The sequence below is a fragment of the Ambystoma mexicanum genome, chromosome 5q (genome assembly GCF_040938575.1).
Source record: "Ambystoma mexicanum isolate Mex_15411 chromosome 5q, UKY_AmexF1_1, whole genome shotgun sequence".
NCBI lineage: Eukaryota > Metazoa > Chordata > Amphibia > Caudata > Ambystomatidae > Ambystoma > Ambystoma mexicanum.
The window spans coordinates 405,501,659-405,513,671 of record NC_090933.1 but is presented as its reverse complement, the minus strand read 5'-3'; positions in this window follow the sequence as shown (position 1 = coordinate 405,513,671).

The following is a 12,013-nucleotide window of genomic DNA, read 5'->3' as shown; positions in this document are numbered from 1 at the left end:
ACTATAGCAAAGCATAAACTCTCTGACCCTCACACCACCTATTTCAATGTACCATTGCAACTGACTGTTATGCCACAACTATGTATGTCTAAGTTTAAGCCTGCTGTAACAGTGCCACGATGCCTCAGGGCAGCTCTGCGCGCTTTATAAATGCAAATAAATAAAATAAACCCTGGGAACTATATACTGCATTTCATTTCTTGTTTGCTAATCTATCAGTGTTAGCAGTAATATCTAAATATCTGGTTTTATTTTTTTAAATAAGTGATGCATTAGGTGCCTGGAGCAAGTCCTCAAGTACCATGTCAATATGTTCTTAATGAGAAAATACAGTAGAACGTAATTCCGCCAAAAAAATCATTATCAAATCCCTGAGTATATTGATGTGCAAAATAACTAACTAGTGTGTCTGAAGAAAGACAAGATGAATAAATAGCAAGAAAAAGGTTACATCGCTGGACGAACCACAAAGAATGAATAGAAGGGATTCCCAACTCACAACAAAGGGCCTCAACTGGGACAGAACTAGGGACTCCCAGAATGGAATGCCGAAGCTTGCCCTTGAGTTTTTCCACCCAAGTCATCATGTTTTCAGGTAGAAGAGCGAGTCCATACAGTATCCCCGGTAATATACTTTTACGATATAGCGAAATGAGGCCTTCAATATTATAACTGCATTTTTTACATATGTTTGTTTGTTTGTTTGTTTTATTCATTTGTAGTGCGCTCCAGACCCAAAGGTATCAGGGCGCGTGCGCAGTAAGGATATTCGGTTCCATGTAATAATGTTGCCACAAAAATATCGCATGCAAAAATATCGCCGAAAAATTGGCGTTTTTTGTGGCAACATTATTGCATGGAACATGTGGGGGACACCCCTGCAACCCCCACATTTTTTTTTCATTTTTTAAAACATTTTTTCTTTTTCTTTTATTTTTTTGCCCCTGTCGCCACATATATGGTCACCCAAATAATATTGCTACGACATTTCCACAGCAATATTATTTACGGCGACCATATATGTGGCGATATTATTGCCTGATACCGGATATTCTCAGCCTGGTTACATTGCTGTACATATTAACAGATATATACATAGTTTTACAGGTACAAGTACATGGCAGGAACATTCACAACTATTTACATAATGTACATAAGGAGGCTTGGAGTGGGTGGTTACCAGTCATTTTCCTTTATCCAGTGTATATAATTGCATCTGAAGTGAAGCTATTCCCACCAGTTTTGGAGCGTTTGAAACTGGGCACCGTGAGGAGGTTAGAGTTTGCTGTCCTGGTCGATCGGTTGGGGGTGTACCTCTTAAATCTGTCTACAGGGTATTGTGGGGCTCCATTATTGAGACATTTGTGCATCAGTGAGGCTACCTTCAGCATGATTTTGTCAGTCGTGGTGAGCCAGTTGTTGGCTCTCCTGGTGTTGGAGATATGGTCTTTTTTGGAAATGCTCAAAGCTGCTAGCATTATTTTGCAAGATTTGGATTTTGTTTGTAATATATTTGTTGGCTCCAACATATAGGGCATTACAATAATCCAGTTTGGATAGGATTAGGGCTCTGGCTAGCGTGATGCAGCTAGGAGCCGAAAGGAAGGGTTTAGCTGCTCTAATTAATTTGCAGGTGTAGGCTGTGGATGAGGCCATGGAGCTGAGCTGTTTATGGAAGGAAAGGGTGGCGTCGAGAATCCTAGCTTTTTAACTTCCTTTGCTACATTAATCAGGTTACTGTCTATGATGAAGCTAGAGTAATTATGATTGAGTTTGTTTAGGTTGAGGGGGGTGCCCAAGATAATGAGCTCTGTCTTGTCATCATTCAGGCATAGACTGTCAGAGGCCATCCAAGCCTGGATGATGAGGTACACTTTGTTTAGCAAGGCCAAATACTTGTCCTAATCTCCCGTCAACGGGATGAGGACCTGGGTATCATCAGCGTAATTGGGGAAGGTGATACCAAGACCATCAAGATCACCGAAAAGGGGCTTCGTAAACACATTGTACAGAGTGGGGGAGACGCATGAGCCCTGGGGGACCCCACAAGTAATGGGGATGGGGTCAGCAGAGGCTATGGTAGAAAAGACACGCACGGACCTATTGTTGAGGAAGGATTTAATCCAGCCGATCGCCTCTTGCGAGAAGTGGGCTGCCGAGTCAAGGTGGTTACAGGGTATTTTGTGGTCTACTAAATCGAATGCCGCTGAAAGGTCAAGTAGAAGTAGTAGGGCCATCTTCCCGTTGTCTCTAAGAGTGTCAATTTGTGCCTTGAGGTCAACGAGGGCTGTCTCAGTCCCGTGTTGTGGTCTCAAACCCGACTGCCGGGTTCCCAGGAGGTGTTTTTTTTCTAGGTATTGTTGTATTTGTAGATAGGCTATCTTATCTAGAATTTTGAGTAGAAATGGGATGGTGGTGATGGGTCTGTAGTTCGAGGGCATTGAGAGGTCTAAAGAAGGTTTTTTGAGTAGGGGGAGAACCCAAGACTCTTTGAGGTTGCTGGGGATAGTGCCCGAGAAGAAGGATGAGTTGATGAGCTTAGTGATGATTGGTGAGAGGTCTCTAGCAGCGTCTTTGATGATTTGTGCAGGGCAGGGGTCACCTTGGCAATTCGAGGGTTTAAGGGTGAGGATAATTTTTTCATCCTCTAACGTTGATACTTTGGAGAAATTGAAGCGGAGGGGGGGTTTGTGTGTGAGTTTTTGAGAGGGAAGGGGGATGTTGGCTGCACGGGCAGTGCAGAGTAGGGATTCTTTCTTGTTGTTAATTTTGACTTGTAGACCTTTCACTTTGTTAGACGGGGCATTTTGGATGCTAGTGCACCATTGTTTATCTTTCACGCAAGTGTCTGGTACTGGGGTGGGTGTTTCCAACTCTTTAAGGATGGCAAAAAGTTCTTTTAAACTGGGGTTAGCTTGCGATATTCTTAAATTATAGGTCTCTTGTTAGCCAGTAAGATTTCTTTTTTGTAGAGGGCGGTTATTTTGTTGAGGTTCGTCCTATTGTTGTCCGGGGGAGATTGTCTCCATGCCTGTTCGTTTTTGTGTTTTTCGAGTCTAAGAGATTTCAGGTAGGGGGAGAATCATGTGTTCAGATGTCTTTTAGACTTGCTTTTTCTAAGTTTCAGCGGGGCGATGGAGTCCAGGGCTGATGACATTATTTTGTTTTATTAATCTACAAGGGTGTAGGGATTGGAAGTTTCAGTAAGTGAATTCAGTGTCGGGATGATAAGGTTTTTCCGCTGTAATGTTTTTCTTATTTCTCGTGGGAATGGCTGGGGCCAGTGAGTTGTTGATAGTGGTCGGGATTAAGGCCTTCAGGGTGAAGGAAAGGAGATGGTGGTCAGACCAAGGCTGGGGGGTGATGGCTGTAATTGAGGCGAGACAATTGTAGTCCGTCACCCAGTCAAGGGTCCTCCCTTTGTTGTGGGTGGGAAGGGTCACTCTTTGGACAAAACCTAGTTCAAATAAGGTGTTATCAATAAGTGTAGCTTGTGCGTCTTTAGGGTCGTTATAGCCTAGGTTGAAATCGCCTAGCAGTAGGCTCTGAGTTGTATTTTTTAACTTTTTGGTGAGGATACTTGTTAGGTCCTCCTCAAATGAGCCGAAGGGACCGGGGGTCTGTAGAGGAGGTGGATGGTCAAGGTTTGAGAGTTGACAGTGAGCAGTTTGGCTGTTAATGATTCGCAGGTGTTGGACTTATCTGAGGGGGCGAGTCTCATATAGAACGCTTAAGCAGCAGCCACTTCTTTAATGTTTTGAGCCTTACAAAGCTGCCATAGAAATCTTGGGGAGGAGAATAGCAAACAGTAATTCGCAAATAAATATACCTGTCCACAATTTCTAAGGGAGATGTACTGATTTGCCAACGAAAGCTACATTCTTTGATTTTTCTCCAATAATCAAAAATTTTGTTTTTGAAACATTAACTTTAAGAACTTTTTTACCAGCATAGGAGGATAGAGCATCAAGCAAATGTTGGGGACAAATCAGGGGTTTGATCTAACAGAATGGTATTGTCAGCATATCCAATTCATGGCACTCATATGCTTCCAATATGTGATGGAACATTTCTGGAACACTCAATAGCAGGGCTCATATCACTGACGTATAGATTGTAAAGCAAAGGAGCTGAAATACAGCCCTATTTTAATCCAAGATTAGTTGGAGAATGTCACGTGTAATATCTCCGGCCCGGTTTCTCTGAAGAACCACAGTAATATCGATATATAAGGAAGTGAGAAAATGTAATAAGGATGCATCAATACCACCATTCTTTAGTGTGGCGCAGAGTAGGGGTCGAGAGATTGAGTCAAACGGCTTGGTAAAATCTAGAAAACACAAATAGAGTTTACCACTAGCTTTTGCCTTAGAAGCAGAATTAATCAAATGGAGAGCGCTAATGTTGTGTAGAGTGCTATGCCCTCTGCGAAAGCCTGTCTGGAATGGGGATAACAACCATTTGGACGTTACCCATTTTGATATTTTTTTTAACAATATGGTAGAGCAGATTTTTTGGCTAATTTCAGGCATTGTCAACAATCTATAGTCTTGTGGGTTGGCACGAATGCCCTTTTTAAAACAAGAATCAATATTGATTTCCGCCAGCACACAGGAATTGAGCCGCTATTTGAGATTTTGTAAAAAAGCTGTTCTAATGTAAAAGCCCAAAACTGAGGATTTTATTTGAGTACAACATTCCCCAGGGAATCAGGTTCTGGAGCACGAGAACTATTAAGAGATTTAATAACCACAGCTTCTGCCCATGCCCCAGAACTTCTTTTCGTCATTCTTTTTGAGGAGATCAAAGTGAAACTTCTAGTCAGCATTAGTAGTGGAAAATGTATGATTTCTGTGCAAGTTCTTATATTGAGTAGCTGCATGCGCGGTCATTTGTTTTTTTATCATGCCAAGAATAAGTCGGGTCATCCTTAAACATAATACATTGTTTCAGACAAGATTTTTTGGCTGGATGTATAGCAACATCAAAAAGGTTAGTTGTATTGGTTGGATCAACCGAGACCCTGAAGTCGAATTATTGCAGCTTTCTCAGAAATAACATCAGACTGGCAAGGTCCCAATGGTTCCTCTCAAGCCACCTTAAAAGGAACATTTGGTTAGCATTAACAACATTAATAATATTTAAAACATTCCTACTGCTCCATATAATGCAATTTCCCTGGACATTGGAAGTGGCATAGTTGTTAATATAATTAACATTTCCAGGAGATAGTAACTTATAAATCCAGGATAATATTGCATGATTGCTAAGCGTAGTGAATGCAACTGATATGGTCCCACAGCGTTCCCAAAGATTCCTGTCTGCAAAAATGTAGTCAAGGCAGGAGAAGCTTAGTCCAGGTGCATTGGGACGTTTCCTTATTTCTGTATTTACAGTTCAAGCATAGCAAGTCATGCATATTAACACATTTGGTCCATGCCGAGTCTCCCACAGGTACACACTCTGTGTTATCACACCACAGATCATAGTAGGAATCACCTGTTAATGACGTGATGGTCGCCAGCAATTGAGAAGCATTCAAGTCACCAGCAACAGTGACATTGCCCTCAGCGCAGAATTCAGACCATATCAATCGTGTTAAGAATATTTTTAACCAGGGTTCCGCCAGGAGGGAAATAAACATTAATAATCAGAGTTTAAGTCAATGAAGGATGGTCATTAAGTGTCGCAGACATAACATAAGGTGAAATGATTTCAACATATAATGGTTTCAGAATTAACAGGGACTGAGCTCCAATTGCAAAACCTCAAACCGGGCGGCCCCTAATTCTATTGATAGCATGGCGATGTAAAATATTATAGCCATCGATATTAAAAGCTTTAGTAGCCCACGTTTCTTGTAGGATAAAAGCATCACTGGACTTAATAAGTGCAATGCCCTGAGAGTTTATCAAAAATGTACGAAAACCACGGGTGCTCCAAGAAACCCACTTGATGGTATCAAATTGTCTATGTTGTTAATAATTGTCCAATTGCAACGGTTCAGGGACCCATTGTATAATTTCTCTCCCACCCATAGGATTATTATGTGGATAGGCAATAATTGCCTGCAGGCTAGTCCGCCCCTAGGGGCGCACCATGGAGGGGTTAAATACCTTATTCATAGGAATGGAAGTATAAGGATCTAAATGATCATTGGGTGCCCTAACAGGCTGCTTGCAGCAAACCGCAAGCTTAAACCCCAATTTTTAACAATATGCCAGCACAAGTACATAACAAGGATACAACAGTAAAAGAGGCAAATTCAACTAGCACCCAGTTAGAAGGACTGTCCCATTTGGGGAGGTTGATATTCAGTAAATCCTCACTGCTAATCGCAGAAAGCCAAGGGATGTTTTTCCACATCGCTAGTAAGAAAGTATGGTAAAGAAATGGGCTTTTGGGGATAGTTTTTCTAACTTCACCAAATTTCCCAATGATGTTACAGGTTTAGGTCAAGAAAATGATTGTCTCTCAATGAATAATACGCAGACGCAAAATGGTTAAAAAAGCATGGGGCAGCAATTTCAGGTGCTGCATAGGTCGAAGCTGCAGTATTCGGGTAGGAGTCAGACCTGGTTATCAAATTTGCTCAATCTCGCTATGATTAGCAACAGGGTTAGGTCAATCAGGTAACACGTTCAATGGGGTCGTACTGCTGGGGCGTTTTCACTTATCCAGGAGCCCCCTCAGTACAACTTGTTTTATCGTCCCGTGTTTCGGGAGGATAGCTCAGGGGCAACATGCTCGCCTTGGAAGCAAGATGACACGGAACAACACAGGTTTGATCCCCCGGTCCGTGCTTAGAAACCTATGTGTATTAAACGTGTTATAAATAACATATCATCATCACCCTCAACTTGGTTGGTCGAGATGTTGGTAAGGATGGTTTGTGCTCAATGCGTTGAAGGGTCGGTCATGTGATTGCCTTATTTGAAAATACTACTCGTTTATTATGCTGAGGTGGTTTGCTGGCTAACTGATGTTTTTGTTGCCTTTTATTGCATGAATTTAAAGGACTTTTTATCATAGAGATTTCATTACATAAGGCGTCTATCGCATCTTCTTCTGTGTAGGTAATAATATTTAAGGAATCCTATAGTGGTGCTGTTAGACCCAGAGGTGCTAAACTTTGCTCCTGAGTTTCCGGCACAGGAATGGTTAGATCAACAGAACACACATTGCCTTGAGTTCGCTGAAGGTCACTCATTAAGTGAGTCAATCTTCTGATGTGCAACAGTCTTCCTCACTTCCATATCAGCAATCAGCTGCATGATAAAACCAGAGTTGCAATCAAGAATAATATCCACTACCTTAGCTATAATGGACTTCAATTCATGTTACTTTGCAGCCATAATAGTGCAGAGTGTAAATAAAGCATCAATTTTGGAGCGAGTAGTGTTGATTATGGAGAGAGAAGTCGCAGGTCATGCAAAATAATTATTCTTTGATGAGATTGAAGCAACATCTGCACTGTAGCTTTCATCACAGGAAGACTATGAGCTGGAGACAAGCTCTCCCAGATTAGGACTTGCTAATAGATTCGAGCCAGTAATGTTATTAAAACGTGCTAGGATTGTCCCTAGAGGATTTTGCTTCAAGTTTAGGCATAGATTGAGTAGGGAACCATCATTACCTTTAGTAGGTGAAAAGCGAGGATTGCTGTTGTCAGGATTGCTAAAATGTTCGAGAGGAGGGAGTTGCTCTGGTAAAGTTTCTGCAACCGGGGGAAGGGTCATTGCTATGTCAAAATACCAAGCGAAGTACCGGCGAAGTACCACTTGGCTGCGTTTTTCTGCCCGTTCTCCTCTGGATCCAGGATCTGTTTTTTCTACACATTATGATCTCTATATCCTTGTGCGTGATTATATTCCACGCCGAAAGACATAAGCCTCGCCCCTTTTTGGCATGAGGTTTTAAAAACAGGCACGCGCATGCACCAGCACACGCGCACCAAGCGAAGTACCAGTGAAGTACCACTTGACCGCGTTTTTCTGCCTGTTCTCCTCTGGATCCAGGCTCTGTTGCTGTCTACACATTACGGTATATGGACTTTTCCATCCACTAGCCATGAACTCAAGTGACTGTGTTGGATTTATGAAACTAACACATTTGTATTTTTGTTTTACTGTTTAGATCCCTATATCCTTGTGGTTGATTATATTACACGCCGAAAGACAAGCCCCGCCCCTTTTTGGTGTGAGGTTTTAAAACAGGCATGCACACGCACCAGCGCACGTACACCAAGCGAAGTACCAGCGAAGTACCAGCGAAGTACTGCTTGACCGCTTCACCGCGTTCGGCGCGGCTGCGCAGCCTGACCGGTGTCTTTGACGGTACTTTCGCTTATTTGGGATTGTACTAATTGACTTGGAGCCTCCATTTTATTGTGGCTTCGGTTTAAACCATGGCATTTTCACTAAAACAGGTATGCCACCTATGAGTTACATCTTCAGGTGGATAAGTCCACCCCGCCGGTCCTTAAAGCATAAAAAAGCTCTTTGCCTTATTCGTGCTCTACACCTAGCAGTCGACCGGCCTTTAAAATATCTAAGACATTTTCCAAGACCAACAAGATCGACAAGAACTCTGATATTAGAGTCTTTTGTAAAGAATCTCACATACCTGTATCCATGGGATCCGCTACCATAGTGTCATCTGCAATAAGAGTGGAAGTGGATACACTATTGAATGAAATTGAGACCAGCGAAGTAAAAGGGAATACGGAAATAAGATCAGTGTCGGTCTCATGGGTTCTTGGGAAGCACCCGCTAGTGTTCCTGCATTGGCAACAAAAGTTGACGCTCTCTTGCCCACAGTGAATGTAACTAAAATGCCTGCTGATATGAATCATAACTCAATATCTGATAGTATGATTTTGAACATGGCACCGACAGAACCCAATCCTGTTGTCTCCCAGGCACCTATTGGTTCCATATCGAATGATATGGCAGTTATTGATCTGGAATTTCAGCTCATGTGATATCAGCCAATCTGTCTGGGTCCTCAGTCTTATTTCCTGAGACTAGTCTTGTATATTCTGACCTAGCAGTATTGTTTATTGCTCTGACTCCGCGGAGGCCACAGAGCCCACAAATGGGATCTAACTCTGGGGGCAACGTGGCACCCACTCAGTAACTGCTCGGAATAACACTTAATGCCATGAATGTCGCGCTACAGTCTTTAGCAAATTTGTTTGGCACGTAAGACACAAAGTTAACGGCACAGGCAGCCCAAATTGAAAAAATTATAATCTGGCAAGAGAAAGTTAATACATCACTGAGCCCCAAAGCAGGTACGGTTGGATTTCCTATTAATACAAATATACTTCGTGTTACTGTATCAACACAAACTTCGCCATGTGCTGAAACCTCTTTTTTAAATGTCACTCCGGTGACGACTGGGCGCATCCCATCACTGTTACCGTGTTTTGACAAAGTCATAATTGATCCCCCAAATGGGGTCACAAGTTCGTCATTAGAACATCCTTGTGTTGATGTTGGCCAGACAAAAGAAGCCTATAAGATCTTCTCTTCAGCACAAAATAAGAAGAGAGCTTCTACACAAACGACCAAACGGAAAAGTAGCGCTCAAAATAAACTGCCCAAGAATCAAAAGTTGCCAAAGAACTCTATCTCTTCCTCAACTACTAAACAGTTTTTTAAGTCACTCAATTTACCAAAATAAAAGCTTGATAATGGCGTCTAACGCTGTAACAAAAAAATACCTGCATCAACAACAGGCCAGGGGCATTTCCAGCCTGCCCAGTTTCAATGCAAATATTTTTCCGTATGCTCCACTGGATGAGCTGATTCAAAAAGTGCACGAAATGGATAACAACAAAATTGTAATAAAATCAGTAACTCATACCAAAATAATTAATCTAAAGATTCTATATTGTCTGAGGACTCTGAGTCTCTAGCTCTCCACCGCCAGGAGACACGTAAGGCAGTTGATGCAGATATAGCTGGGCATCCCATACCATCATTGTTAGGCCCTTGTAGAACCAATTTCAATATACAACAGTCCGAGGTACTTAATGATGCAACTTATGCTTCGGCTGTCCATGCCGGCCCTGAGCATCTGGTCGATGCTATAGTAGGCCAAAAGGGAATTTTACGACCTGATAATCAAAAAGCTTTAGCAGAGGTGAATAAACCGGACAAACAACTACAAAAAGTAAATTTTGACTTACCATGCTCTTTAGCGGTGTCTAGTGCATCTGCAAATACTCGTCAAGATCCTGAACAGGTGGGAAACCTGGCACTAGCTGCGATTGCTCCAGGGCTCCTCTAATTGAAAAAGCGCTGCTAAATAGACAGGACAGACATGGCCCGTCATTGAACAACCAGGCGGATAATATCGCCAAATCTACAAATGATAAAGGTTTAGTGATAAGCAGAGGGAAACGATCAGCGACCTAGCGACCTATTCATAAATTCTGGCTTGCAGATCGCCGCCGAATACACAATATGATCTTAATCGGCGAGCTGCGATGGCTATTTTCTCTGACATCTCTTTGTTAGAGGATATAGCTTCCGCTGACATCGCACTGGTTGAATTTGTGAACAAGTCAAATCTTAACTCTGTGAGGTTATGGATGCATTCACGCGCCATTCAGAACACTATATGGTCTGCTAAAAATCAATTGTATTCGTTGGGGTTTGAGGTCTCAACTGAATTATCCCCACTGGGTGGCATTACCCCAAATTTGAATGAACAAGCCCTATACAAACCAAGCAATAGAATTCAATCCAATTTGCCCCCATGTGTAAATTGCACCAATGGCAAAAAGTAACTAGCCCAGTCATCAAGGCAAAATGAATTCTCCCTCCTTAGTTGAAACACGACACGAGGGGCTTTATGCACCTCTTAAACAATGACACAAATAGTTATTGGTAACTATGATGTGGTATTGCTACAGATGTGGATGCTATCTCACCCTGTATGGGATAATGATGACATCCTTATAAATCCCGCAATTAAAGCATCCCATGGAAGACCATTTTATGGACTCCTAATTGCCATTAAAAGAAATTCGGGGCCAAGTTCTGAATCTTGGGCAACTCCCAATGCCTATATGCAATTGGTGAAGTTCTATACTAGTTTGTCTTCTATTGCCTTGATTAATCTATATAGGAACTTAGTGGGGATCACAAACACTAGGTTTTTTGATGATTTAAATGGCTTGATGGATTTAATTGTCCTCTGTTGATCATGTGGTATTAGCGGGAGATCTCAATCTCAAATGTATGCAAAAGGATGGTACATCTGATAAAGTCAGGTTGCAACGATGGAGTTATATTGTCAAGTCTCGTAGCATGCATATGTTGAATGGAGCTTATATATCTGATTCTCCTGCTCACCCGACATGGCGCAGAGGTAATGGTGCAGCAATATGATCCTCAAAGCATTGTTGAATCTAACAGTGTAACAGAAGCAAATTGGATAGCACATTATAGTCAATTATATCCCATCGTGCCAGGTTGTGGCAACTTAGATTCTACTGTTGTGGAAAAAGCCTTTCATCTCGATTTGCAGCTGGATGATATTCGTTTTTATATCAATCCAGTGCCCCGGGTCCAGATGGTCTATCAAATCATATGTTCAAGCAGCATCCCGAGCTCTGGGCGACTATTCTGTTTGATGTATTTACATCTATAGACCAAACTCAAATGTTACCTCCATCCTGGAAACACTCAATCATATTGCCCATTCACAAAACGGGTGATCGGACACTTTGATCGAGCTATAGGCCGATAGCATAGCTAGACGCACCAGGTAAAATCTTTAGCCGGGTCTTCCTTAAAGAACTGAATGCCTGGGCTCTAAGAACTAACCGGAGAGATAGTTTTCAGGCAGGATTTGTTGCAGCGCTAGGGACTTCACCTAATATCATTGCCCTTAATAGGATTATAGCCCAATATGCCCATCAGAAGCAACCCTTATACCTAGCATTTGTTGACTCTAGGGTGGCATTTGACTCCATCGATCGTCTTCTCTTGGATAGAAA